The 26212-nt window shown below is 50.3% G+C and overlaps 1 long non-coding RNA gene across 1 annotated transcript; it reads right to left on the reverse strand.

Annotated features, from left to right (window-relative positions):
* Window positions 1-6393: 6393 nt before the first annotated feature.
* On the reverse strand, window positions 6394-8738 carry LOC125337073. Its single transcript, XR_007207932.1, has 2 exons — window positions 8699-8738; window positions 6394-7123 (listed from the first exon to the last, which is right to left on the reverse strand). It is a non-coding gene; the product is annotated as an uncharacterized LOC125337073 (long non-coding RNA).
* Window positions 8739-26212: the final 17474 nt, after the last annotated feature.

Here is a 26212-nt window from a genome sequence, read left to right on the forward strand (position 1 = left end):
TCCTCGGGATAACAGAACTCTCTGGTACTGCATTTTTGGCGTTGTAAAGCCTGGAATTTCTTTATTCCTAGTGCTGGGCTCTGCATATGGCCAAGAAAATCCCGGCCTCCACACAGACCCAGATTCCAAACTTTTTGATACATTTTAGCAAACCGAGAAATTCACCTTCCCTGCTTCTTCTTAAGGGCATCCTTCTCTTCCCTTACCCGGCGGGCTCTCTCCCACTGGGGGTGGGTTTTCCCCTTCCCATGCTAATTAGTCCCTACTTCAAGGAGGTTTAGGTACCTTTCTTCCCTGGGAGGGATTTCTTAACACAGCTACCGAGGCTTTGGGAGTCTTCTTTATCTTCTACTTTCTGGAAAAACACCCTGTGACCTATAAATGCCACAATCCAGACGCCCAACTTCAACAAGACATCCTTTTTACCTAAAAACACTCACTCTCAACTCTTAGATCTTTTAAAGTTTTACCCCACAAAATTCCCCTATTTTTCCACCACTGAATTCCTCAGTCCTGCTTCCAAGGATTTCTTGAATACCACGGGGCTTTTTCTCAAGATTTACCCCCCCAACCTTCCCTATGTGCCCACTGCTCATCGCCTCATTTTTTCCTCAATGTGTTCGTTCTCCACCCCAGAGAGTTTGTCAAGTGTTGCCACCAAAATGTTCCCCATCTGTCCACTACTGAGTTCTCCATTTTGCCTCCAAAATATTCCTTCTCTCCCCTCCAGATTGCATCCACTTTTACCCCCAACATTTTACTTCCTCTACAATATTGATTAAACCTTTTCCACCCCAAAAATGTGCATTCTCTCCCTTAAACAGCACCTCAGCTTTTACCTCAAAAATGCCCCAGAGAGAAACTCAGATTCAGCCCCCAAACTCCCATTTTCCTACACAAACAGTTCTTGTGGCCCCTCTCAATTCCCCCAGGGTTTCAGCTGAAGGAAGAACTGGAAGCCTATTCCCTCATCTCCGTCCTTGTTTTGCTTTCCTGGAAAACCTTGCGATCCCACACTTTCTCCAAGAGATCTGCTGGGAGTACTGGAAGGTTTGCTCTGTCAGAGCGCCAGGGGGGTTTACAGCACTTGTTCCTCTGCATCTTTACCCTTTTATCAGGTTTCTCCTGGAACGGTGTTGTGGGAGAAGCTTGGAATTACCAGAAATGGATCAGGTTCACATTTTTGCCCCACCAGTTTTTATCTGGTTTGAAACTCCTGGAATTACCCTCAAATGTGCCCTAGAACACTGCTGTGAAAGGATCAATGAGAAGAACAGCCTGAAAGCAGAAAACCACCTCCAGCAGCAGCCAGAATGATCCCATTTCTCTTCTTACCTGGTCCTGCCAGAGCTCCCAACAGCCATTCCCATTCCAAAACAAGAGCTGTGGAAGACATTCCTGCTGTCCGTGAGGGTGAGGTGGCAGTTCTGGATGTTCTTTGCTGTGGAACCAGACAACAAACAGAGTGTAAATGATCTTGGTGGTCCCTTCCAAGCCAAACCACCCCGTGATTCCATGCGTGGATCAGCACCTGTCCCAGCTCCACTCCAGAAACCTCCTCCCACTAACCCAGAACTTTCCTTTTTCTGCTCAACATCAGGGATTTGCTGCCGAGTGCCCCGGGCAGGGGACGCCTCAGCCTTCCCTGGGACCGCAGCCTTCCCTGGGACCGCAGCCTTCCCTGGGACCGCAGCATTCCCTGCGCTGCCTCAGCACTCCCTGCGCTGCTGTTCCACGCCGATCCCGTGGCCAGCGCCTGTGCGGGCTGCAGTGCCGGGCTCTCCCCACAAGGCGGCAGCACCGGGAGCGAGCAGCCCCGGCCGGTCCCGCTGGCTCGGGGGGGCAGCTGCGCCTTGAACCCGCCCTGAGCCGGCGGGGCCGTGAACACAGCGGGCACAAACCCCACCGGTGCCCTTTATTTCACCCTCAGAGGCACAGGATCGCAGCATTTCCTGGGCTGCAAGGGACCCGCAGGGAGCATCGAGTCCAAATCCTGGCCCTGCACCCCAAGAATCCCACCCTGTGCCCGAGAGCCTTGTCCAGACCCAAACTCTGCCCCCAAGACCCTGAAAACACAGCGGGGCTGGGAGAAGGATGACAATGAAGGACTTTTTATATAGATCTCCTTGTATGATCGTTATATAATATTATTAGATAGTCCAGGACCCCATCCCTGTGCCTGGACACCCATCCCTGGGCCGGGGCAGCCATCCCTGGGCCGGAATACCGATCCCCCGCGGCCCCCACCGTCCGCTCGGGGCTGTCCCCGTTCCCCGCTCACCTCCGAGCCCGGAGCAGCCGCCCCGGTGTCCCCGGCCCGGCCGCGCTGCTCCCCGGGCTCCCCGCCATTGCCGCTCCTGGCGAAGAAGGGCGGAAGTCACCGGGACCGCACCAATGTGGCGATTGCGTCAGTGGCTATTCGACCTTCTCAAGATGGCGGCCGGAAGGACCCCGCTCCGTCTATTTGGCTGCCTGAATGCTCCCGCCTGCCCCAGGCGCCGCTGACCCCACAGTCGGTGTCCGCATAGCAGGAAACGCCTCAGAAAATTGCGTGCAAGCGCTGGGCTGGTGTCGGCGTCGGCGTTGCGTTCAGGCAGCCGAATAGACGCAGCTTGGGGGGGGCGGGGGGGGGGGGGGGGGGGGCTTCCCTGCCGCCATATTGAGAAGGTCAGAAAACAGTGTATACGACCGCCATCTTTAGTGTGGCGGTGACGTAACTTCCGCCCTTCGCCGCCATCTTGGGTGCTGGCAGAAGCCACTTCCGGTCGAGCCGCCATCTTTAGTGTGGTACACTCCAGGCCCCCCCCGCTCTTCACAAGGGCGTCTATTCGGCTGCCTGAATCCGGCCCGGACTCCGACGCCGGCCCCGCGCTTTCCGCGAGATTTTCCGCGGTGCTTCCCGGTGCGAGGACACGGCTGGTGGGGTCAGCGGCGCCGGAGGCGGGCGACTGCTCCACGACCGGCGGCAGGCATCGGCAGGGACACCTCTCAAAGGGGCCTAGTGCGTCCGCCATCTTGAGTGTGGCGGAAGTGTAAACCACCCTCTGCAAGGTCACTTACCGCCGTCCCGAGAGCGCGGAACTGCGCCTTCCTTTCCGAGCCGCCTCCTTGAGAGCGACACGCGGGCGGCTCGATTCCGACCGTGCCCGCCCGGTGCCCCCCGCCCGGGTCGCGCTGCGACCGCGCCTCTGCTGCCCGGCAAAACCGGCCCCGCCCCCCGCGCTGTCATTCCTCGCGGTCGCCGCCCCGCACGGCGCCCACTCCTTTCCATAGCTGTGGCCCCGCTCACGCACGGCCGTGTCCCTCGGCGCTCCGAACCGCCCTTCGCCCCTCCCCTCCGCTGACAGACCCAGCCCCGCTCGCTCCCGCTCCTTGCCCTTGCCACGCTCGGCAGCCACCGAGGCCGCCGCCCTCTCGGCTCAGCCGGCACCGGGCGGCAGCAGCGCCGGGGCGCCGTGTCGGGGGCGGCAGTGCCGCGCTCTCGCCACCAGGCGGCAGCAGCGCCGCCCAGCTCAGCCCGGGGGCAGGGACAGAGCAGAGGCAAAAGCCGCCTCTGGGCGCTCTGCAGCTCCTGCAGCCCGAGCGTCTCGGCTCCTGGGGCCAGGCACTTGCTGCTTTCCTTCCTACAGAAAAACGCCGGCTCGTTATTCGCAAAACTTGCTGATCTCTATTCCCAGCTTCTTATATTCCTGTATGCGACAGAGTAGAGAGAGAGGGCTGGCGCATTTCAAAATGAATTTACATCTAAATCAGTAGCATTTGCCTATAGATGTAAAAATGAAGAACTTAACAGGTTTTAGTATTCTGCACACATCCCTCGCTGGGAGGAATGGAAAAAGTTAAAAACAAATGAAATGTAAAAAGTAGAAAGTTAGAAACAAAGTTACAACGACAGAAATTTATAAACAAACAAAGAGGTAAAATACAAGAAACAAACAAATTTCTAAAGGTAGAAAGTTAAAACCAAACAAAGTTAGAAACAAAAAAAAATTAGAAACAAACAAAATTAGAAAGGTAGAAATTTAGAAACAAACTCAGAAAGGCAAGTGTTGAGCCTTTGACAGGGTACCCTTCCTTCTCGGACCAGGGTGAAAGAGCAGAGGAGGCTGCTGCTCTGCTGAGTTCTTTATTTCACGGTCTCACAGCTGTCTTGAAGGCAGAGTTCGAATGGGGTTACACGATAAAGCCAAGCAGCAGCAGCAGGCAGAACCAGCTTCTTCTATATGCTCCATACACTGTATTTTTTCTTACAGAAGTGTGGATTCTATTTGTTAATTGACCAGTAAGATTAACACACGATTCTAGTTTTCTTTTTCTTAACCCATCCTGGTCTAATTCTAACACTCGTTAGCCTCACACAAGTGTTACATCTGTATTACACAGATTTGCATATACAGTTTCTATCAGCTCTTACTGTTTATGTGAACACTCCATCTAAAAAATGTGAACAGTGTAATTCTATCTAGATTTTGTCTTAAGTAAAGAATTCTGTGAAAAGGTAACACTGCTGCAGCACGAGCTGTGTTTAAGATCTCTGCTACAGCTTTTTCATGTTTAAGGCACTTAGCATCTATTTCTACTAAAAGTTAAAAATCTGTATTTCTATTTCATTTTGGTGTGGCTTCATGGATGTCAGCTTGTCCAAAGGTTTTAATTCACACCTAATGCTTTGGCTTCCCTCTGGGCCTGAGTGAACTTCTCTAACAAGAAGGTTAGAAACAAAGTTAGAAAGGTAAAAGTTAGAAAGTAAAAAACAAATTTAGAAAGGCACAAAGTTGGAAATGTAGAGTGTTAGAAACAAACAAAGTTAGAAAGGTAAAAATGGGGAGAAAAACAAAACTATAAAGTTTCAACGTTACAAACAAAGGCAGAAAGGGACAAATCTAGAAAGTTAGAAACAAACAGAGGTAGAAAGTTAGAAAGGTAGCAACAAAAATGGTAGGAATGTAGGAAGGTAGAAACAAGCAAAAGTAGAGAGTTAGAAATGTAGAAAGTCAGAAAAGTAGAAACAAAGATAGAAAGTCAGAGATGTAGAAAGTTAGAAACTACCAAAGGTAAAAATGAACAAAGGTAAAAAGAGAGAAAACTTCGAAAGGTGGTACAAAGTCATAAAAGTAGAAATGAAAAAGGTAGAAAGGCAGAAGGTCAGAAGGGTAGAAATGAACAAATGCAGAAAGGTAGAACGTAGAAATGAAGAAAGTTAGAAATGAAGAAAGATGGAAAGATAGAAAGTTCAAATGGTAGAAACAAATAAACATGTCAAGTTAGAAATTTAGAAAGGTAGAAAGCAACAAAGGTAGAAAGCAAGAAAGGTAGAGTGTCAGAACCAAACAAAGGTAGAAAGTTAAAGAGGCAGAAATGAACAAAGGTAGGAAGTTGGGGAGGCAGAAAGTGCAGAGGCTGGCAGCAGCCATTCCAGCCTTACCGAGAGCCCTGAGTGGAAGAGCCACTTGTTCCACTGATCTTCACTTTGCTAAGGGCCTTCTGCTCTCTTGGGAAAGATGCAGAGCAGGCAAATGGCTACAGGTAGAAGCACCAGGTGTGACTGTTTTTCCTTCACCTCCCAGAAAGCTGGGGGGTTTCATGTTCGAGTCAGTGGCCTAGAAGGGGCAGAAAGTCTGCCCTGACAAGTGTGTGGGCATGGAGCTGTTTTGTCTTTCCCTGTGCCCATTCCCAAAACTCTCTTAAAACTTTCCCAAAATAGAAACACAGAAATACTGGGGCTTGTGTAATAAAGAGAGATCCTGCCTGAAGAAACAGTGGTCTCTGTTTGGTTTTTTCCAAGCTGCTACAGAAACAAACAAAGGTAGAAAGGTAAAAATGAACAAAGGAAGGAAGGTGAAAAAGGTAGTTCAAAATCTGTTTATGGCCCCATGAAAAAGAAAGTTGCTTTGAGCTGAAAACCTAAGGAGGCTTTAGGCCCCTCCCTGCAGGCACAAATTCCCTCTCTCTGCTTCTTTTTCTGGAGCTGCATTTTGGAGCAGCCCAAGCTCAGGGATCCATCAGGGAATAAAGAGGATTTTTTCCCTTCACCTCTGCTTCCCCAGTCTCCTGTAGCCAGGGACATTTAACAGCCCCCATTTAAAGAGCTCTGACCTGCAGACAGCAGGAAAAAGCTGCTTTTTCCTCTGCTGATCCTCAGATGTGTTTTCAGTCCCTGCTAGGCGGCTCCCTAATTCCAGCCCTGCAGCAAAAGGCCCATTTTAAACCCAATATTCCTATTTCAGGCAGAGCTGGGGGGATTTTTGCTGAGTTTGAAGTTCCTGGAAGCCTTTGGCACTTTGCTTTCAGTGATCCTGGATCCAGCCCAGCAAGAGCTGCCCCAGATCTGGGGCAAGGTGGAAAGAAGGGAGCAGATTAAGACCCTAATCTTGATTCCATCACGGATTCTTCCATCACCAGTCCTGGTGAATCACTTTCACTTTTATTATTCCTCCTGTCCCATTCTCCATCTGGGAGATAAGATCTTCTTCCCTGGGCTTTTTTTTTAAATTTAAGGTAGATTGCCGTGACACCTTCTGAGGGAGGATGGATTGACAGCTGAATGGATTTTAGTAGAGGAAACAGCTATAAAAAGCCAGAAAAAATCTGTTTATGGCCCCATGAAAAAGAAAGTTGCCTTGAGCTGAAAACCTAAGGAGGCTTTAGGCTCTGTACAGTCCTGAATTAATGAGAGTTTCTGTTCTATTCCTAATTTTTAAAGCTTTTGCTTTTAAAGACAAAGTCTATATTAGTGTTTTGTTCCAGCCATTACCTGGCCTCAAAATCTGGGACCTCAGCTGTGCTGTTCCCTCATCCCAGGGATTACCCAGCCTTTCTTTCCCTTGCATCCTAAATACCACACAAAAAAAGGGCTGAAGGGCTTATTTCAATTTTATCTGCAGTGGTTTTATCTCAAAACTTCCTCAAGTGTTTCTCCATTTCTCTTTGAATCCAGGGGCGAGGGGAGCAGCTCCTTTGGAGCTGTGATTTTCCCAGATTTCCCAGGCTTTACGGGAAGGGGAGGAACCCAAGGTCGTTTCCCTCAGTCAGGAATTTTGCTGTGGGAATTCAGCTGCTCTCCAGGCAGTTCTTCTGTCAAACCATTAATCAGCTCGGAAAAGTTGGTTAATCCACGTAGGGGCTGTGGAGAGAAGGATACAAAGGAACTTTTCCATGATTTTGGGGCTTGAAGAGGGAGCGAATTTCCCTCAAAGCTGGGAAGGGCCTGAGGATGATAAAGCAAAGGAGCAGCTTCATCTCTCCCTGGCAGAGAGCTCTGGGCTCCATTATGGATACAAATCAATCCCAGCAGGATTTCAAAGGGTTTCTTTAGGATGTCAGGTCCCTCTTTATCAGATCCCTGCTGGGATTCAGGGCCTGCCTGGTCACGGGGTGCTTTGATAAGGGCTGGATTTAAATCCCAGATCTGAGAGCAGACATGAAAGTTCCCTGGGTTTCTAAGGGTTGAAAAGCTCGAGCTGGATTCGCTGCAGAGCTGAAAAGTCAGGATAAGAGAGAGCAGGGAGTGGCCAGCAGGCTCAGGCTCCTGATCACGCCCCTGGGATCCATGGCATCCATAGGATCCGTGGCCTCTGGCACGCTGCTCCAGCACCCTGCAGGGTGACTGACAGCCAGGCAGGGGAAGGAGCCACCAGCAGCTCTGCGATGTGCACCATCATTCACCTTGCACGTGGCCTAAACAGCCACCAAGCACCGATGGACTGACTGAGCCGAAAATATCGGAGAGATCTCAGTTTGCACTCCAAATTCCCTGCAGCCTGTTCCCTTCCTGATCCATCCCTTGAAGCAGCAAGAGTGGAATTCCTCCCGTGGTTGCTCTTTCCCTCCTGTTTTCCACTCAACAAGAAAAAGCAGCCACGTGAACAGGAGTAAAAGCCCCAAACCCACAAAAAAGCACATTCTCAGCATCACTAATCCCTGCCAAATTGCCAGGAACCTTCCAAAACTACATCCAAGCTTGGAAACAGGGAGCCAGTTGTTTGTTTAAGCAGCTATTGATCCCGTCTCTTCCAGCTAATTAAACTATTCACTATTTAAACTCATTAAACTGCTCATCCTGCTCCTGGCAGCCAAAGAAGAAATCGTGTCTAGATTAAATGGTGATGGTGAATGTGCCCATGCCAGTCCTTGGAGAGGTTGGAATTGCATCCCTGTTCCTCTGCTCTCTTTTCCTTCCTTTTTCCTGCAGTGATTCCCGCCCGGATTCCTCAGCTCCAGCTCTCTGAGCAGCCTCACGGGGAGCATTTCATCCCCTTGGAGCCAACTCCATTTGTTGCATCCTTCATGCCTCAACCACCCCTAAAAGCAGGGAAGTGCTGATGGGCAGTGCAGCTGCTTCCACTCGGGAATGTTTCCAGTGGAACAGCGAGGGAATTCTGAGAAGCTTCCACCCACTGCACGTTATTGCTGGATAAAAGGTGAGGCAGCAAAGGATCAACAAAGGGAGATTTCAGCAAGACAAAGTCCAGACAGAGAGGCTGCAAGTGTTGCTGGGGCTGCTAAGCTGGGAAAACTGCAAGGTCAGGCTGTGGGAACATGGATTATACTGAGGTCTGGAACCGGTGTTGGGAAGAGAGGGAGAAGGAGAAGGAGAAGGAGAAGGAGAAGGAGAAGGAGAAGGAGAAGGAGAAGGAGAAGGAGAAGGAGAAGGAGAAGGAGAAAGGGCCCAAAGTAACTGCACAGCGAATTTCCTTACCATGAGCCAGGCTCATTCCCTGAGCTGACCGATATCTCTGAGCTCCCCTTCATGGCACAGCCCTGCCAGTAAAGAACAGAAGTTCCTGCCGCTCCCACTGGAATTCTGTAGCGTGCCTGGCATTCCATACGTCTGCTGCCTGAGAATTCCTGCAGCCGTCCTTGGGAAGAGCAGTTCACTGCCACAGGAGGAACAAGAGGAAAGCAGTTGCCACTCTCGGGTTCTGTGCTCTGTAAAAAGTAAAACCAGATAAAGATCAAAGCTCCATAAAGCTGGAACCATCTCCAACCTTGGGACAGCCCTTCTGTGGGAAAAGCGTGGATGGGCAATTAGGAAGGAGATCATCATGCACATGGGCAAGGGGGGGGGAATTAAATTCTGTTGCTTTCTGATTGAGGCCTGCTTCAATTTGCAGCCTTTATAATATCAGTTTAACGGGACTTTTTGTGCTTTAAAGAGGTTTTTATTAGCTGGGGGTTGTCCCTGCCTGGACTGAGGCACAGCACAACGAGTCTCCTGCCTCCTGAAGCCGTGTCGTTATCCCAGCATCTGAAATTAAAAACCAGCACTCTGGGAAACCTCTCTACTCTGAGGAGAAGTGTGTTTGGGTCTGTGGAGAGCCTGGAACAGCTCTGAGAGACACCAAACATCCTGTGGATCCCAATGAACAGCAAAACATTCCAGCAGCTCCTTCCAACACCGCCCTTGTAGGGAACTCTGTCACCCCAGTGGGTATTTGTGGGAGTAAGGAAGAAATCCCACTGATGACCTCAGTGTGATCACCTCTGCTTCGTCTGGGGATAAATCTCCTTTATCCTTCTGGGAGAATAAAGGAATCCAATGCTGCCTTAATCCCCTGCTCCTCAGAGTCTGGATTTCCAGAATCCCTCTCCTGGCCCAGCATGGGAAGGGTTGTCCAGCGCTGGAACAGCTGCCCAGGGCAGTGGTGGAGTCACCAACCCTGGAAGTGCTCATAAAATACATGGATATGGCACTTTAGTGTTCATAAAATACATGGGTAAATAGGTATGGATAAATAGGTATGGATAAATAGGTATGGATAAATAGGTATGGATAAATACATGGCACTTGAGGTCATGGGTTGATGTGACCATGGTGGTGGTTGATATTTGGACTTGATGATGCTAAAGGCCTTTGCCAGCCTCAACAACCCCAGGATTCCATGATTTTCTGCCTTTTTCTCCTGCTCTGGGGCTGAGAAACTCCTTGAGCAGAGCAGCAGTGGGAGCAGGGAGCCACAGGCTGCACATCAGAGCTCTGCAGGCACTTTTAATCCACCTCTCTGCATGTTCATGGAAGATGGCACAGGAAATCTCTCAGCCCCAAAGCATCTCCCCAGCTCTGCACATCCAGGACAAACCCGAGGTGAATGATCCCCTCTAAGCTCCTTCCAGAGCCATTCCAGCGGCAATCAGAGGCAGCAGTTCCTAGAGAAACGGCTCCTATCCAATTTAGGAGCCTTCCCTTGGGGAGGAGACATCCATTTCCCCTTCTACCTGTCATTCTTCTTCATTTATGGACTCGATAAAGCAGGAAATCTGGCAGGCTTGAAGTAAAAAGCGAGCTGTTCACAGCAAAGAGAGCCTCAGCAGGTAAAAAGAAAAACAAACCCCAAACTGTTGGAATCAAGATGCAGTTAATAGGAGCAGAAATAAATAGAAACAGACCCTAAATGTAAATGAACATTACATCACCACTGGCATTTCAGCTCCTTTTCAAATACAGAAATAGCAGCAGATTTAACTTGCAGAAGGTTGCTGTGTTCACACAGCCAGAGCTGCTTCGGGGGCACAGCCCTGAACCTTCTGCTCCCCAAAACAACTCAAGACTCGAGAAAGGAGAAACAGGGATCAGGCAGAGGGGGAAAATCCCAACTTCCCGGTCAAAAGAGGTTAAGAGAAATACAATTCCATCCCTTAACCCTGCGGAGATGGGATCTGTTGGCGTTTGCCAGCTCCAGAGGAGTTCGCTCCACCTCGGGCAGATCGGAGGTGAAAGCAAATAATTCAACTGCAGCCCCAGAGAAGGCTGGGCTCTTAACTGGCAGAGATTCCAGAGAGAGGGAAATAACCTCCAGTGCCATTTGAGCAGCAGGTTTCTCTCCCAGCTGCCACCTCAAATCCTCGAGATCCCCGTTGGCCACCCAAAATTCCAGGCACCATTTCCAGCCTGGAAACAAACTCGGAGTGCTCTCAGAGTGAGACCTTAAAGCTGGAGCACCTCAGCCCCCACACCTGCTCAATCCCTGCTCTCCCAGGGGCTCAGCCTGGAGAAAAGGAGGCTCCAGAGAGACCTTTTCCCTCTCTGGAATTCCCTGACAGGAGGGGGCAGCCGGGGGGAGTCGGGCTCTGCTCCCAGGGAACAGGGACAGGAGGAGAGGGAACGGCCTCAGGCTGGGCCAGGGGAGGCTCAGGGTGGACATTGGGAAAAAATCCTTCATGGAAAGGGCTGTGAAGCATTGGAATGGGCTGCAAGGCTCCTGACATGCTCAGGTCCTGGAAAAGTCGAGGGAGAACAGGGAGAATTCTGCAGCCTTCAACACGGTGCCTTCATCCCCAGGTGTTCTGAGTCATTTCAGGGAGTGAAGAGTTACAGGGCAGGAAACAAAGGCAGCTGAAGAAGATCTGAGACGATTTTCCCTTATTCTTACACACCTCAGACATTCAATTTTGTCCAAGTTTGTGTCTTGAATTTAAACCCAACTCCTTCCCTGTGGGAAGGAGGAGATGATCCCGGCCTGCCATGTGCCAGAGCGAGAGTGACAGAGGGAAGGATGTTACTTGGGGAAGAGTGGCACACTGACATTTCATCGTGGCTGATATGGCAGAGAGACTTCATTTTTTTAACAGCAGAAGCTTCAATATTTCACAAAATCTGTGTTCCCTGTGATTATTTGTAAAGCATTGTGGATGGGCTTGGCACTTCCCTGACAGAAACACTGGCAGGGCTCTGCCTGGAGGGATCTATAATTGGAGATGGGAAGAATGGCTGGGAGGACAGGGATGCAGCAGAGGGAGATCAGGAGGAGAATTAGGAATTCTTTCATTCTTTTCTGGATTTTTTGGGTTCTTTTAATGTGATCCATTTAAAATCCAGGCTTAAGATCTGATTGAACTTCAGATTTTTTTTGCTGCCCAAACTTTCTTCTGTCCCTGGCTGGAGCAGAAAACCAAAATTTCAAAATTCCTCATGAAATAAATAGGAGGGTGGTGTGGGAATAGCCTCACTTTCTCAGGTGGAAGCACTTCCCTCTGGGTTTATCATTCTGGGAACAATTCTGGCCCAAAGAAGGGGAAGCACAGAGTGGCACTGCCAGGGTGTGACACGGCCAGGGCACAAGGAGGCCTTGGGTTCTCCTCCAGGTTTGTTTGTGGAAGGTTTGGGGTGGCTGAAGGGTTTCTGACAGCATTAATTGGGAGTCAATCCCCCTACGGATCCCCATTCCCAGTTCTCCCAGGAAGCTCCTGCAATGGTCTCTAAGGGGTTAACGGAATATCTGCTTTTCCCTGCACGGATGACGGGGCTCAAAGCACTTCCCTGGCCCTGCAGGAGCCCCAGCACTGAAAATTCCCGAGCAACACCTCGGAGCTGCCACAGGCACCCAGACAGAAGGGGAAGATGCCCGTTCCCTCAGCTCCTGGCTGCCAAATGGGGGAATATTTTGGGCTTTTGGGAAAAGCGTTGGGTTTCCACCTTTTCCCTGCGTGTGAGGAAGCGTCTGGCACCAAGGAATGCTCTGCTGAGCTGGGAGGCCCCGGCATTCCTGGAGAGAAATCTTTAGGATTAGGTGGGGGATTACACCACCTGCTCCCTTTCCCTGTGGCTGGGGGCACCAGGCTGAGGGCACAGCGGGAGGGATGTGCTGGAGACCCAAATCCCACTGGAACCACGGCGTTTTCCACCCCCTTGGGTCCAATTCCGGGCAGGAGGAGCACCTGGAGGACAAAGCTGTGCTGCAGCTGAATGCTGGGTGACAAAAACCCCGAAAAACAGGCTTGGGGAAGTGGCTGGGTGGAAGGGTGAGCTGAGGGAGGTGCTAATTAGAGCACTGGGGGAAGGTGGCAATTAGAGCACTGGGGGAAGGTGGCAATTAGCACTGCTGCTCACCATGGCTCAGCCTTCAGCTGTCACTCACCCACTCCTGGAGCCTGTGGAACACGTTCCTGTCCCATCTGCGAGGGAAACGCTTCCCCTTCCCTCTTCCTGCAAAAGCAGAGGAATCCTTGTCCCTGGATGACCAAGGCCGGGCCAGGGGTGGAGACACCATCCCTGCAAGGCTTCAAAAACCGTGGATGTGGCGCTGGAGGACAGGGGTGGCTGGGGAGCGTGCTGGTGGGGATGGGTTGAGGGTTGGACTTGGCGATCCCAAAGGTCTTTTCCAGATATTCTCCTGCAAATGGAATGTTTATATTATAAAGCATACAATTTGGAGCTCATTAAACAGTTGCAATTCAGTCAAAACTCTGCACATAATCTCTTCATGAGGGGTTTTGAATTCCACCTCCCCTCTGCAGCAGCGATCCCATGATTCCAACATGGATCTCCAGTCCCCTTTGGCATTTTCTGATTTCCAGGCAACATCTCACGGCCTCAAAAGCCTTGGTAGACTTAATCAAAGCTGGGCTGAGTCTAAAGTGGACTCGAGCACAACGTTCAGGTGCAATGGATGCTGCTGGAATGGGGGCTCTAATCCCAGGTGTCACATCCTCCCAAACTTCCAGCTCCCGGAACTAGAAAGGAGCTTTAATGGATGGAAAAGAAATCCCCAAACCACGACCTGAGAATGAGTTAATGACTTGGAAATCACCGGGAAGGGCAAAGCGTGGGGGCTGGAAGTCAAAGGGGTTCGGAGTTGGCCTCAGGTGCTGGCACAAGGGTGACACGAGGAGGGGAGGTGGAGGTTGCACTGGTTCCTCTCCCGAGGCAGCCGATGGCATTCCGCAGTGGGAAATGCAGGGAAAAGAAATCCAAAATTCAGAACTGGCTCAGGAGAGCCAGCAGCTGTCTGGGAACACCAGCGGGAGCAGAGACAAGGAGCAGGACAAGGAGAAGGCAGGAAAGGAGAAGCCACTCGGGCTTCTGAGATGGCTTCCAGGGGAGGGGGAAGGGAGCCCTTCCCGTACCTCAAATTCCGGGAGCACAGCAGCAAAGGGATGTGTGTGACAGGGATGTGCAGGACAGGAGGGCACCGGCTGGAATCTCCCTGGGCACAGGTGATGCAGCTCCCTCAGGGCACACCTCACCCCAGCCAGGGTGCAGGGATGGCTCTGCCCAGGCTCAGCTGCGCCTCTGGAAACGCCAAATCCCAGCTCCCCGCCCTGGAGCTGCCCCTTTCCTGCCGGGAAAGGAAAAGCAGGACTGAATTTTCCAGGTCCCCCCCACCTGGTTCTGTCTCAGCTTTGAGCTGGAACTTCCTCAAACCTCCCAAGCCAGTCCCAGCCTTTCCCACCAATTTCCTCTGTGGAACCCAAGCAGCCACACCTCCCTCTCTCTAAATAATCAGAATATTGGCAGGGCTGCTCTCTCCACACTTTAATTCTCTCCACAGTTCAATTCTCTCCTTTCAGAGGTACTAGGAGCTGTTTGCACTTCAGTTTTTTCCAGCTCTGTCCTTTGCTCCTCTGTTCCCAGGCACCAGCTCTCCCGGAGCTGCTCCCTACCTTGTTTAAGAGTTCATTTGTTTGGAGCTCCTTGGAAGCAGCTGCAGACACTGAGGAGATACCAATTAGTGTCAGGGCAGTTAATTTGGAAGGGGGGGGGGAGGAAGCAGGACTTTAAACTGCTCCAAGGCCTCTTCCTCCTGCACTGGGAAATACAGGGAGCACCTGAGCTGCTCAGCTGGGCTGCTTTAGGGTGCAGAGGTTTAATTTGGAGCTGATTTATTTGGGGTGCTCAGCAGATGCTGGCCTGATCTCTGCACGTGCAATCCCAGCTGCTCAGCCAGGATGGAGCCTTCCTTAGCTCCCAATAACTCTCAAACCACTCCTTAGCCCCTCATAAACCTGAAACCAGAAGGTTGGCACAGCAGCCTCCTGAGAAGTGGCATTTTGACAGGGATTTTTTCTGAACCATTAACTTTTGTTTGCTGGAGCCCTTTCAGAAGGAAATAATATCTGTAGATGGTTCTTCCAGATGTGTACAAGGAAAAAGAATGTCAGGGTAGGCTTTATTTGATGGGGGAGACTATGCACACTGGAATATTTAGCACACAAGAAGGGAAATACATCTACTGATTCAAGGTACGCTTGTGGAGGGGTGCACGCCTTTGGGAAAATCTGGGAAGAAAGGGGATTGCTTGGTTCAGAGGGAAAGGGGCTGATGCATGGGAGACTTGTTTTGGAGGTTTTAGAGGCATTGGAATTGCCTGAAGAGAGAGCTGTGGTACATAGGGGGGGACAGCGGGGGGGATGGCCTCAGAGATGGGAGGAGGGAGTTTGGCAGATCGGGGGGGCTGAGGATGCTGCAGAGAATGGGATAAAAAGGGTTGTGTTAATTTTGGCCTCGAAGAGCGAAAAATTGGAGACTCCAACACTCAGTGAAACAGAGGAAAAAGAATGAAGTAAGAAGGGGGAGAAGGCCAGACGAATGTGGAAAATGGAAACTTCCTGACAGAAGGCAGTTACTTCGTAAGTCACTCACCAGAAAAATATTAGAAAACCTGCATCAAAAACTCATTGGGGTACTAAGGCTTTGTGTGATCACTTTCTAAGGAATTATGGGGGCATTGGAATTTATGGGTTGGCTAAACAAATAACTGAAAGATGTATGGTTTGCCAAAAAGTAAATAAGAAGGTGATGAGAAAAACAACTTCAGGAGGTCGTGAGTTGGCTCTCCGACCATTTCAAAGTATCCATGTGGACTTTACTGAAGTCCCCCACGTGCAGAGGTGGAAATTCTTGTTAGTAATAACAGACCATCTTCCCCATTGGGTGGAAGCTGTTCCCAGTGTCAGAGCCACAGCCAATGTAGAATGTAAAACCCTCTTAGAACAAATTATCCCCAGGTATGGAATGATTACTAAGATAGACACACTTCACATCAAAAGTTTTACAGCAACTAACTCAAGCCTTAAGAATAAAATGAGAACTACATAGCCCATGGCACCCACAGAGTTCAGGACGGGTAGAGAGGATGAAACAAACTTTAAAGAGAACCTTAACTGAATCAATAATTGAAACTCAAATGTTGTGGGTAAAATGCCAGCCTCTGGCTTTATTGAGGGTTTGGACACAACCAGGTCAGACCTGAGAGTGTCACCTTACGAAATGATGGTTGGTGTTGAAGATGAAAGTTTGGTAAGAAAGTTTTGCAGATATGTGGGCTCGGCCGAGAGATCTCTGAGTGTGGAGCCTGAGGATGGGACAGAAATGGAAGCAGGTTTTGATGTAGAGTGGAAGATGTTTGCTGAAACATTGATCACTGAATGGGTGAGAGGACAAAGGTTGGAGGTGAGCTGGAAGGAGATTTTTGTGCTTAGGACAGAGGTATGTGACTGCAAACAAAGACATGTTTTTCACCGGGTGGGTGGGTCCCAGGAAGAGCAGAAGTAAATAGAAAACATGTTTTTGCCAGGAAGAGAGCTATGGCAGGCAGACAAGGAATGTTGATGTGGCAGGAAGAAGAGAGGTCTGAGAGTGTTCCATTGTGAGCTTGAATTGTAGCCTGCTTGCTCTTGTGATTGGATGGTGGTGACTCTAGGGTTCTATAAGATATGTACAGTACGGTGGTGGTAGTACCTAAGATAGGCTATAGGCAAATGTAAAGGTGTTGTGTCTGGTGCTTGTTGGTTGTTATGTCTTGGGATACTCAGCAAAGAAAGGTGTACAATGCTCTCTTGAACAGAAAGCGGCTTCAGTTATGCCTACAAGCTGTGGCTGACAGCTGTGGGGCTGGCTCTGGATACCCACTCCCTGAAATGCTTTTGTGACTTTTCCTATGCAATAAACAGCTTTCAAGAGAGCTGCCTGAAGTCCAGACATCCTTCATGAACCCTTTTCCTATAGTTTGGGTTACCCTTTTTGAACACCCAACATGAAACTGCTACCTATGAATTAGGGGAGTGTGTTAAAGAATATGTCAACACAATTGCAAGGACCCTTGAAGCTTTGCGGTTCAAAGGGATAATCCCTCAAACCACTCCTTTAGACTTTAAAATCCGTAACATCCATCCAGGGGAGTGGGTGTTAGTAAAAACATGGAAGGAGCAATCTTTAGTTGCACAAGGGAAAGGTCCTTTTCAGGTGCTACTGACAACTGAGGCAGCGATCCGGGCCAAGGAGCGAGGGTGGATCCACGGCAGCAGAATCAAAGCACCCGTGCAGGAACCTAAGGAGTGGACCAGAACATCTAAGCCTGGGGATACCAAGGTAACTCTTAAGAGGGAACTGGGGATTAATGCTCTGGGAAAACCCAAATGATCCAAGAGATACACCAAGAATCACACCTGACTGGGAAATAAGGCCAAGCTTATAGCAGTGGTTTCAAGTGTTGCCTGGACAAGTCCTGAGACACCTCCGATACCCTCCTTGGGGAGGAATCCTTCCACTCCAAACAGGAGGATCAGGACTATTTCGGGCTGCGGGTTCTCATATTCTGCCCTTAGCCTGTGATTTATTCAAAAAGGAGGAGGAATTGCTACCTCCAACAGTGCCACCTATGCGTGTTCACCCAGCTCCGACCCCGGGCTGGGGCTGCTTTTCTCCATCGTGGCTTTCTGTGTGATCGATCTTTCGGCCGCGGAATAAAATCTATTTCTTTATTAAATTTAATTTGGCTGAATTTCTTTACCTCACATTCACAACAATGACGTAACATGCGAAAAGCCAACATCACAATCCCATTTATAACAGAGGGATCCGCCCGAGGGATCCGCCCGAGGCACCCGCGGTGCTGCGGTCCTGGCCGCGGAGTGATCCGCCGGAGGGACTATTTGTGATGCGCTCCTGCCCGCGGAGGGATCAGCGCTGATGCCGCCCCGCCCGCGGAGTGATCCTCCCGAGGGACTATTTGTGATGCGCTCCTGCCCGCGGAGGGATCAGCGCTGATGCCGCCCCGCCCGCGGAGTGATCCGCAAGGGACTATTTGTGATGCGCTCCTGCCCGCGGAGGGATCAGCGCTGATGCCGCTCCGCCCGCCCAGCTGCTCTCGCTCCCTTTTCCCGCTCTCCCCTCTGCTCCCAGCGCTTCTCCTGCAAAGGGCACGGCTTTTCCTGGGCTCTTTTCCTGCCGGGCTGCAGCGAGCGCTCCCCTCAAGGAGCAGGGGCAGCTTTGCTCGCGGCGGCAGCGATTAAACAGAGCAGGCCCGGAACGATTCCTGCTTAGGAATTGGCTTTGATCACATTCCTGAGCCAGCACGGCAGCAGCGAGTGAGGCAGCGGCACATGAAGGAGGCTGCAGCTCCGGCCAGGCTGGGGAGGGGTTCCTCTGTAAAATAAGAACATGGAGAGACAAACCAGAAAGGGCAGGAAAAAAAGAAAAAGCCAAGACAAACTAAACTTTTTTTAAAAAAATAATCCGGATCCAGAGGGACTTCTGGCTGGAGAACTTCGTGGGGAGCAGTCCTGCCCCTCTGGGAGGCAATGCCAGGGCAACTCCAGCTGAAACCTGCACACAAACACCACAAAGATTTCAGATATTTGCAGGAAGCATCCACTTAGCAACTGCTGGTTAATCATTTATTCACTTTCCCATTAAATGGTACATTCAGTGCACAAGACTTAAACACCTTTCTGGTAGTTTTATTTACAGTCTGCAGCGTGTTCTGTAAAACACAGGAGTGCTCACAGACACACACACACAACATAGGGATTTGCAAACATTTAAATAAGTACAGTTTATTCCAAAGGAAGTCTACGTACTGCTTTTTCCATAAAAATTATAAAAAATACTTTAGTTACTGTATTTTACCTAAACCAAGATACTTGAGAATTCTTCCACAAGTGATGCCCCCTCCCCACAAAGGGCACTGTTTGTGAAAAGAAGAAGAAGAAGAAATTCAGGAGACTGCATCACCAAATAAAATCCTAATGGCAACTGCTTCAATGCACCAGAAGAACAAAGAATTCCCACTCTGCATCCAGCAATCCCTGCTCTGCAGCCTGTCTGCATCTGCTTTTGTAGGGCTTGTGGGGCTTTTGCACTCACTTCCTTTTCCAGGGCAGTTCCCACAAACAAAGAATGACTGAATTTCTGCGGACTGTCACTCGGCAATCCTGCATTTCACACATCCAAAGGGAAACACTTTCCTTTGAGCCCTTTATTTCAAGGAGTCTCTTTTTTACTGAGCACCCAGTGAGAACAGTGCCCAGTTGTGGCTGTTATTATTTCTCTGCTTTTGCTGCGTGGCAATATTGTGCTGGAGCTCTGCAGAACACGCACTGCAGCCCTTGTCTCACTGGGGCACACCGAATTGACAAAAAAAAGGCACAAAGATGAAACTCCTAAAGCAGCAGCAGCCCCAAGTCACTGAGCTGCTGCTTCCCACCACCAACACTCTGTGTCTCAGCAAACACTTCCAACACATGAGCCAAGGCCACAGGGGAGTGAAAAGCCCAGAGCCTGCGGGCAGGACAAGCACTCCATTGATCAGTAACAAACCAACACAGCTCAGCTGGATGGTGCACTTAAGACTGGACCTGGAAGCATCAGGAAAAGCCATTGGAACACAAGCTCAGCAGCACAGAATCCATTTGGCACCAGCTGATGAGATGGGAGGCTCTGTGTGGGACACGTTGTGCATTCAGCTTCAACAATGCCACAGCTCCACAGCAGCGCTGAAGAACTTCTGCTTTTAACTGTTGGAGAGGATTTTCTCAATGGAAGTGAAGCTGTCATTAACAGAGGAACAGCACATGATGCACAGCATAACCTGCAATAAAAAGCTTTTGCTTTCCGGCATGTAAACATCCAGGTTACTGGACTTTAGCTCATATCAACGAATCGGATGATAGATTTTTTTTAAATTTTTCTTGGAACTAAAAAAGTAAAATCTTCCATAAAAGGATAAAGCACAAAAATACTCTCTCAGTACGTCTCAGGAAGCCATTTAATACCTTGCATGTCCTAGGAACAACTAGGCAAAACACTTGGAAAGTGTGAGCAGTAGAAATGTTGACCATTGAATGTTTGGCAGCCGTGTGCTCCAGCCCCTGGGAGGGGCTTGTCCCCCACTCCACACCAGTCCTGCAGCTCCCCAGCTATTTCTTCTTCTTCTTTGGGGGCTCATCCTCAGAGCTGCTGTCACTGCTGCTGCTGCTGCTGGAGGAGCTCGGATCCGAGTTGAAGTCGGAGGAGGAGGAAGAGCTGCTGGAGGAGGGGGAGGGGAAGGAGGAGGGGGAGGAGGAGGAGGAGCTGTCCTCACTGTCACTGTCCTCGGAGGAGGTAGAGGAGTCCTGGCTGTCAGAGGAGGAGTCGCTGGCTGAGCTGTCACTGCTGCTGGAAGTGGTCACACTTTTGGACCTGGGAGAGAACAAAGAGCTGAGCCCTGCCAGAGCCCACGGCACCGTGTTCTCTGCTCTGCTGGAATTATCCAAAGATCAATTTGTTGCCTTGAAAATTTCCAGGCCTCACCACCTAAGATGAATTCCTGTGCCCTCCCTCCCTTTCCCACTCCTGGATGAGTGGATTTTGGCCATTTGAGCAACGGCAGAGTGGCCCCAGGGCATGACATAGCCCAGCAGGACTGCAGAGAGGGGCAGAGAGGGAAAGCTGGCCAGGATCTCGTTCCCAGCCCTGAGCAGGGGCTTTACTGGCCTGACTGTCCTGTACTACCCGAGCTCTGGGGACAATGAACCAGGCTGAGTCCCTGCCTCACCATAGCCACCCTGAAATTCTGGCACTGCAAGAGTCAGGGGAGGTTTCAGCAGTGATTTCAGCAAGGTCAGAGCTGCTCCCAGCAAAAGCTGTTCTTGGGCTACTCCTGGCAGAAGAACCCAGAGTACCTGCCACTGCAGGATGCTTGTGACTTCCAGGTGGAGGAGAAGGGTGGAAACAATCCAAGATGAAGACAGAATGATGAACACAGCAAAGAGGATTTCTGTATGCTCTGCACTGTTTTTTCACATTCAGCCCTTCCTGGGCTGTTCTTTGCTTGTTGTTCTCAAGATCAACATCTCTGACTAAGGGGGGGTGATGTGAATTCCAAGGAAGTACAATTCAATTCTCCCCTAGATCTTTCCCTAAAGTACAAGATACTGATTCACCTCCCTTCCCACCAGAGTCAATCAAAGAGTATCCAAAAACGTAAATTATGATAATGCGGAATCTGGTCTCCATTAGAAAAATTAATGTAGTATTTTTTATCAGAGCTTTGGTTAAATGTAACAACGCAGGAAGTTCCTGTGCTCAGGTTATTGGAGAGTGCGAGGTTTTCTCACCGCATCAGCCCTGTCAGCTGACAAATGTGGGTGTGCACTAAGGCACAAAGCACCGACGTTTGCACACTACAGCTGGAATCTGCTATCTCCGTGTGCAGACACAACCACTGCTCATTACAGATAAACCCACAAGGGCTGCTCCAGCACTGACTTACCTGGGGAAAAAACAGCACTAAGAGGAGGAAAATAAAAAGCATGGGAGTAGTAGTTTCACCCTGAGCAGCTTCATGAGATGGGCAGCAATCAGAGGATCCCCTGAGTAACTCTGAACTTGCTTTTCCTGATCACCTTTCACAGAATCCATAGCAGCAACCCATGGACATCCCGTGTGGAGGTTTATTCCAAAACCCACTCCCAGAAACATGAGGATATTGCACCTAAAGCTGCCTCTGCCAGAGGGAAGCAAGAGCTGGGGCTAGGAGAGGAAACAGGCAGGAACTTGCTCTCAGGAGAGGCAGCACGTGGGCTGCTGGCACTGCCAGCAGGAGGACGCAGGTGGGAGCAGGTAAAATTCTAATACAAAATGCAACTGGGGAATGTGACGGTGCAGAGGCTGTAGGTTGGCAGTCTAAGACTTTGGGGTTTATCACAGCTCTGTGAAAGCACCGAATTTCGCCAGCAGGTACCATTCATCCTCCTCAGGACAAGCTTCCAAGAGTTCATCTCTCAATCTGTGCCCCAGTGTGGGCCAAGTGCTGGTGGAGCCTGGGCTGGCACCCCGAGCTCTCACCCCCAGCTGGCACCCCCAGGGCTTTCCAACGTGCCACTGCCACCCAAGCCACAGTGGTGGGCCCAGCCACAGCTGGGGCCTGAGGAAGGGAAGGAATGAGGAGGGACTTAGGACACAATCCTGCCCTTCAGACAGGCAGATTTACTGTGCTCCAGTCCCAAGGGGGCTCTCAGTGGGTAACTCAAGCATCCCGCGGGGGACACGGGGGCCAAGGAGCAGCTGGAGGCAGCTCTGTCCCCGGGGCTCCCAGGGCTCTGCAGCAGCTGCTCTGCCCCAGCCTGTTCTTCTGCTGAGGCCTGGGCTCCCTCAATACTGCTTAGAGCAAAACAAACACACTCTGGGCAAAAGAGTTCCTGCTCCTCCTGCCAGAAGCCAAGCTTTTACAGAGTTTTATTTTAAATCTGGAAGTTATAAATTTGCTGCATTCCCCACATTTAATTCTTCTCATATTAAAATAAAAATCTAAATAGCAAACTATCTGGAAAGGAATTGATATTGATGGACTCTGTGCCTGCATAGAAGCTGGAGAATCATTCAAATTTACAAGAGTTTTAAAATTTCAAGGGAAAAGTGCCCAAACCACCCCCTTCTCCACGAACCCTTCTGCTCTGCTCATTGTTGCACTGGTTTGGAGCTCAAATACTCTGTAAATCATGATGCCAGCACAGGCTGCAGCATCTGAGGAAGCTGAGGCAGGAAGAGGCCTGAGCTGCCCAGCTCCAAACCAGTTAATTCGTGATCTCACCAGTGCTGAGTAACTGCAGCAATAAACTGGCACTTCTGGGAAAGCAGCCTTGGCTAAACCACACGGAGCCAGCAGCCCAGCATTCCAACAAAGCACATTCCACAGGGCAGCCTGGAATAAAGGAGCCCTTTGGGCTTCTGCTCTGCCTCATGTCCTGCCTGCCACACCCAGCAAAGGCCTGCCCTTGGAACACCTCCTGAGAACGGGCTGAGATCAGACTGGCAGCCAGAGAACTGGCAGTAAAGGGGAAGAGATGCTGGGGCTGCTACTGCTCAGCCTTTCCCCGGAGTCAAACTCCCAACACGATGCCAGCAGTGTCAGAGCCACAGCTCTGGCTGCTCCTCCTTTCCATTTGCTAAGAAAGCAAATTCCCAAGTAAACATAAAGTACAAACAATGTGCAAAGAGTTCTTGGCTCCAACCAGGACTTGGAGAGGGGCAGGGTTATTTCCTGGATTTTGGTTTAGTTTGGGATCGAGGGGGTTTTGTTTGGTTATGGGTTTGGAGTTTTTTAGATGTTTTATTGCATTCTCTACACAGAGCTTGAGAGAGAGAGAACTGGCAGGAGAAGGGAATGAAAACAGCACAAGTCAGAGCAGGATGGGCAGGTGGAGCACTGAGGGAGCAGAACCCCTGAGCCAGCCTTGTTTCAGAGACTCCTGATGCCCTCTGAGGCAGAAATAGGAAGACTTTTATTACTACAGCAAGATCATGCAGGGGGAGGAAAATCAGCAGGGAGGAAAACAGAGAGTAAAAACTTGAGAGTTTTTGGACAGGGAGTAGTAGAAATTCTCCAGATGTCTGTCAGACAAAAGCCTCTAACAGGCTCAAAGAAGTAAAACCAAAAATAATTCGCAAAGTTGACTTTTGCCACCCCCCCTGCAAAAGTCCTGCTGGAACAGCCAGTGCAGGACCAGTCCCCACTGGTGCAGGACCGGTCCCCACCGGTCCCCACATACCCTTTTTTCTTGGTCTTCTTTTCTGCAGCACTTTCTCCAGCGCTAATTAAGGGGGGAAAAATAATGGCTCTGATGAATGCAATAGGAAAATGAAATAACCAGCAGCACAGTGAGGCTGAGTTCAATATTCCAAGGGCACTGGGCAGCTCAGTCCCGTGCAAAGCAGAGCAAAGGGGAGGAAAACCCAGCAATTCACCTCTCATTTTCTGTGCTATTTATGCTCTACTCTCCCCTTTGCCTCCTTTTGTATGGACAGCAGCAGCTGGGATGCAAAAGGCACAGGAGAAAAGGGTACAAAATTTGTGTGTAGCCATATTTAGCAATATCTGAATTGATTGAAATAAAGGGTAAAAGCTTGACTCAGCCTGTAACTTTCACCTTTCTTTCAAGTGCAAAAAGAAGCAGAAAAATCCATTCATGTTGATGCTTTCCAGGTATGCGCCTTTCAGATTCCCAGGTGTTCATCCCCTCACAGAATTTTAGTGGTGACACAGAAGAAAGTTCTTTGTGTGCTGCCAGAAAAATGAGATTTTTCCAATTTTTTATTTTCACACCTAAAGTATGAAAACATTATCATCACACAGAAGAGTTCTGCACACTCTCCTGTGGGCAAGGGGAAGATCCCCTGATAGGCAGATTCCAATCCCTCCTGTCCATATTTACATCCCTAAGGCCTCAGACCCTCTGGAGGTAACCACGGGGTTCCCAGGTGAGAGGAGTCACTGTGAGAACAGAATTAAACCCCAAAGCACCTCTGAGGAGACAGCGCCTGACTCTGGGAGCGCCTCCCTCTCGCGTGGAAGGTGTGGGTTACTCAGGAGTTACTCCAGGAGTTCCTACTCTGCCCAGGCCAGGCCTGCTCCGGACACTCCCCGTGCCCTCAGAGCCACAAACCCAGCTCAGGGCTGGGCTCCGAGCTCCAACACCACCAGGAATGAGCACTCCCTGAGCCCCCTGCCCTCCCAGCCCTGCTCTAGGCTGGGCAGGCACTGAGGGGCTCACTGACACCTCCAGGGTGGCTCTTTAAAGGTGGTGGCACAGGTGCTCCACAGCAGACCTGGGCGAGACCCAACTTCTCCACGGGCAAGGAAGAACCTCCCAAAGCAGGTGACACAAAAAGCTCTGGTGTGGCCCAGGAAGTTGTTTCTCCATGAAGGAAAAGCTCCATCCTTGGAAGTGCAGCACTGGCAGCCGAGGAACGGGATCCCTCCTGGCACAGCTGAGGAGCTCATGGTTATACAAGCCCTGAGAACCCAGCCTGGTGCACCAGGATTAAACCTGCTCCCACCTAGGGGTTACTCAGGCTCCCTTGCACAAGATGATTTTTCCCAGCACGTGTCCCTCACTGAGAGCCCAAAACCTCCTTTAGTGCCAGACTGGCCAGGCCTGTAACTCTCCCATTAAGTGATCCCATACTCAGACCCAAGGCCAAGGACCAGAATGAGGAATTGCACCCTCAATTCACCCTCCTTCAGTGGTAAGCTGCAGAATTTACCAGAAACAGGGCAGAAAAGGAACAAGGAAGTAATGTGAGCCTTTAACTCAAACTTAGCCTAAAAATCTTGAGCTCCTAATGGAGCCAAGTGTCAGAGTCCAACCACTCCCGATATGTCCACAATACTGGGTGATTCTAATTACTTCACAATTACTCACTGGATCAAAATTCATTTCCGAATCAATCACTTTCCATCACTCACAAGCTAAGGAGCCTCCGCTCCAGGCAGGCTTTCAGGCCTGACTCACACCTGCTGCTGAGCTGGAGCAGCTGAGGAGGGCAAAGAGACCTGCTTGCCCCAGTGCCACCCTTTGCTGCCCCATCGGGAGGCAGCACAAGCTGGGAATGCTCTCCATCCTCCCATCCTGGCACTGGGAAGAGCTGGAAGTGGCAGTGATCAAGCTCTCAGGAATTCCAGGTGCAAGGAGTGGCACTGGGAGTGCCCCTGTCCCTCTGCAGCTCCCAAAATCAAACCGGAGCAGGGCAGAGATGACCCTGGCACACTGGAATTTCATGGCAAACTGATGGGCTGCATTCCTTTTGCCTCTGGATCTGCTTGTTGAAACAATCATGAACCTGGGAGGAAGCATTAAAATGCATTCCCAGGGCAAAGTGGAAAGGAGATCAGGTGCCCCATGCAGAGTTCTGCTGAGGTTTCTCTGTTTCTCCCACTTTCTCGGCTGCCACAGGAAATCACTGTGCAACTCAGCGAGATGGTTTTGCTTTGTGCTGAGTTCCAGCTGCCAACCCAACTCTCCTTCACCTGTCTGAGCCCCGCAGCTCCCAGGGAGCAGCAGGATCAGGGCTGGGCCGGGTTTAACCACAGCTTTGAACAGCAAATCTGAACACAGGACCAGAATTGCTGCTTTGCTGGAAATACATGGGCAGCTTTCAGCCTCACCTGCCTGGACAGCACAAAACCATGAAATCAAAGAACCAAGGAGTTCAGGCAACTGCTCCACTACCAAAAAGGCTCCACCTATTTTAACTTTGGCTCAGTGCATGGCTTTTGTTTCAGACGGGCCAAAACAGTTTTAAGTGATTTCAGGTGAGCACATGTTAATGAAAGGCTTCCATTAAATTAAAGTGTTCATTTTAATCCTCTGGGACTCGAGCGCACACATTTCACTTAACACACATCCCACAGTCTGGAGGGAAAGGTCACGGGAAATGGGCTGGGACAACATCTTT

This window comes from Corvus hawaiiensis, chromosome 22 (genome assembly GCF_020740725.1).
Source record: "Corvus hawaiiensis isolate bCorHaw1 chromosome 22, bCorHaw1.pri.cur, whole genome shotgun sequence".
Lineage (NCBI taxonomy): Eukaryota > Metazoa > Chordata > Aves > Passeriformes > Corvidae > Corvus > Corvus hawaiiensis.